The sequence below is a fragment of the Manis pentadactyla genome, chromosome 10 (assembly GCF_030020395.1).
Source record: "Manis pentadactyla isolate mManPen7 chromosome 10, mManPen7.hap1, whole genome shotgun sequence".
Taxonomy (NCBI): Eukaryota; Metazoa; Chordata; class Mammalia; order Pholidota; family Manidae; genus Manis; species Manis pentadactyla.
Window position 1 is genome coordinate 67,960,331 of NC_080028.1, and position 3,420 is coordinate 67,963,750.

Below are 3,420 nucleotides of genomic sequence, written 5' to 3' on the forward strand. Positions count from 1 at the left end.
CATAGAAAACCAAATCTCTGATTCAAAAAATATATGCAACCCTATGTTTATTGCCACATTATTTACAATAGCCAAGATATGGAGGCAATCAAAGTGTCCATCAACAGTTGAATGGATAAAGAAGATATGGTACATACACACAATGGACTATTATTCAGCCATAAAAAAGATTGAAATCCTGCCATTTGCAACAACATGGATGGACATAGGGGGTATTTTGCTAAATGAAATAAGCCAATAGGAGAAAGACAAATGCCATTTGATTTCACTTATATGTGGAATGTAAAAACAAAACAAAACTACCCTCTGGTTCCCTTTCCCATCAAATCTGAACACTGGTCTTGGTGGTCATAAAAGCAGGAAAATGAATACTGAGGCTGGTCTTGAAGTGCTTGTAGTCTTATATACAACATGTGGTCAGCTTCAAACAAGGCTGCATTAAAAAAAATAAAATATACATAAAGCAAAACAAAACAAAATTAATAAAGCAGCACTAGACTCAGAGACACTGAGAAGTGACTGTTGGTTTCCAGGTAGGTGGGTACATGAGGAGGGTGAGGGGGATAAAGGGGAACAAAAATCTCTATCATAAATTTGTCACAGGGATGCAAGTTCAGCATGGAGAATATAGTCAGTGGTTCTGTAACATCTTCTATGTTGACAGATAGTAACTGCACTAGTTGGGGCAAGGATTTATTAAGGTGTGTAACTGTTAACCCACTGTGTAGTATACTTGAAACCAATATTATATTGTATATCAACTATACTTCAATTAAAATAATACACTTAATAAAAGAGTCTACAAAGCTAGCACTCAGTTACCTTCTCATCATTATTCTCTAGCATATGTTGGGCCCATTTCTTCTGGTAAAGTAAATTGATGCTAAATTTCTATGTGAAATAAGTGACTATTTCTTTGGGCTGTATATACCAAATATAACAAGATTTTATGAGTAAGAGCTTACTCTACTCCACTGCTGAAACTCTTCACTCAAGCCACATGAGTCACAGTTCTCCATAAACATTCCAAAATTACATTGCTGAATCTTTGCTCAGCTTCTTGCCTCTACCTCAAAGTTCTTGCTTTTATTCCTACCTCACTGAAATAGCCATATTCACCAAGTTACCAGTAGCCAAATACTCATCAACCCAATGTGGTCCACTAGGTACTTTGCACCTTAACAACTGCATTTCTTTATAGCACGTGGTGTCATGTTGTTTATTTGGGTTTGATGTTTTCTTGACCAATATTCACTTAATTCACTCATCTGATTAACCCGTATGCATATTCTTCATTCCTAAATTTTCTGTTCACCCATGGCTAGTATGTTACTAGGCCTTCTCCAGTTCATTGAACACTTTTGCTCAATTAACAATGAGTACAAACAAGATCAGAGAAGAGGGCTTCTAGTACATTTAAATAAATGTAATGATATATTTTATTTAACCCTATTTTCCCAAATATTATCATTTTAACAATTAATTAATTAATACATATTATTGATGAGGTATTTTACATTCTTTTTTCTCCCATTCTGTCTTCGAAATCCAATGTGCAGTTTATACTTAACAGCTCATCTAAATTCAGACCAGCTACATTTCAAGGACTCTGTAGCTGTTGAGGTGGGTGGCTATAGCACCAAGCAGTGGAGTTCTAAATCACTAGGAATTCAGAGAAAAGTTTTGTAATTCAGAAGAAATACTACCTATTTCAGGCCACAGCAGAACAATTTAGTTAGTTATAGTCACTGTAATCCTTCCTCCCTCTCTCCCTTCTTTTTTCCCTCCTTTCTCCTTAAGCCTTTGGCATCCATTCATCCCAGTTCTTCTAAATGACTGCGGGTCCTTGCCTCTCACAAGCTTCCATTTATTTCTTAGTAAAATGGAGGTCTACTATATTTTATACCATCTGTATTACTGTCTCAGTGAATTTTAAGCTCCCCGAGGGAAGGTGTCCAGCATTCAGCACACCACTGGAAACTATGCAAAACACAAAGGATGCGATAGTGAGAAAAACAAGCAGCCCTGCTAGTATGCTTAAATTCTGGGAGGGGAGATAGAACTCTAAATGCTATTTAGAACCTAGATCTATAACCTAGGTGGCTCATTCATTCATTTCCTTGGCAAATATTAGTCATGTCCTACCATAAACCTAGTAGGGATAAGTCAGAACTGGTTCTAATCTTATGAAATTTAATGTTTGGTGATAAACGTTCTGAAGGAAAGAAATATAATGTTTTATGGATGTCTATAATGAAGGCCTCCAACTAGATGGATGTTTATGCAGGGACAGTTTCCCTAGGGAAGTGATGCTTGAGTAGATTTCCCACATGCAGAAGGTGTCAAGAGGGAGAAAGATAAAATTATAAGAATATGAGCAGAATGAGGCTAAAATAATTTAACAGTTGACATTTGTTATCCAGCCTCTGTGCTGAACCACCGCCAGTCTGCACAGCCTCTCCCCGGGTAGCCTTCCTAGGCTTCTCCTACTGAACAATGCATTCTCAGATCAGAGGTCACAGCTTCAGCAGGTGTACAGTGCATGGATCATTTAAAATTTCATGCAAGACCTATGACACCTAGTTGGGGAGCATTAAAAGAAGGAATGCCAGCTCTTAGGACAAGCCCTTTGACCTCCTGGTTCTCATTTACCAAGTGTAGATATTTCTGCAGAACCTTCTTCTACAAATATGTATACTCTGTTACTGTAACTATATTGATTCTAGAAGAATCAAACCAATATATACATTTAGGGACCTATTGGTTATTGTTGTCAATATATTGTGTTTACTATTATCATTAAGTCCTACAGGACTCCAGAGTTTATTGAAAAAGTATTTTTTTAAAATTTGACTTAAAAGGCAGGTAAAGGCAATTATTGAGTAAGTTCTTTCTTTAACAACAATGTAATTATAAATAAAAAGTCTACATTGGATCATAAAAGAACATTCAATTATGCACAAAGACATTAAGAAAAACACAAGGAATTGGAGAACAACATATGTTCAGCATGGCACACATATATACTACAAATAGGCTTAAATATCACATATTTGTTAAAACTTCCAAGTTTTTTCCTCGGAAATCTGAAGAAAAGCATGCAGTGAAAGTTAAATGTTGGAGTTTAAGAAAATGGATTCTAATTCATAAAAATATAAAATCAGCATCATCTCAACTGATAAATTTCCAATAATATGACCTTCTCTTATAAAATACCTATTCTACATAATTGCCACCTGACATTGAGGGTTGAGTTCATTCTTCTCAGTTCTTGTCCCCACTGCAACAAAGAATTGAAAGGTAGAGACACAGAATGAAAGTTTTATTTGAACACACTCCAAGGGAAGAGAGGGCTAGAGCTAAGGCAGACAAAAGCAGGCTGCTTTTATAGCGTTTTTGGCAGGACAGAGAAGTCCTTGA

At 36.1% G+C, this 3,420-nt stretch overlaps 1 non-coding gene across 1 annotated transcript; it reads left to right on the plus strand.

Annotated features, from left to right (window-relative positions):
- Window positions 1-301: 301 nt before the first annotated feature.
- On the plus strand, window positions 302-433 carry LOC118922482 (small nucleolar RNA SNORA61). The gene has a single exon (XR_005028788.2). It is a non-coding gene; the product is annotated as a small nucleolar RNA SNORA61 (small nucleolar RNA).
- Window positions 434-3,420: the final 2,987 nt, after the last annotated feature.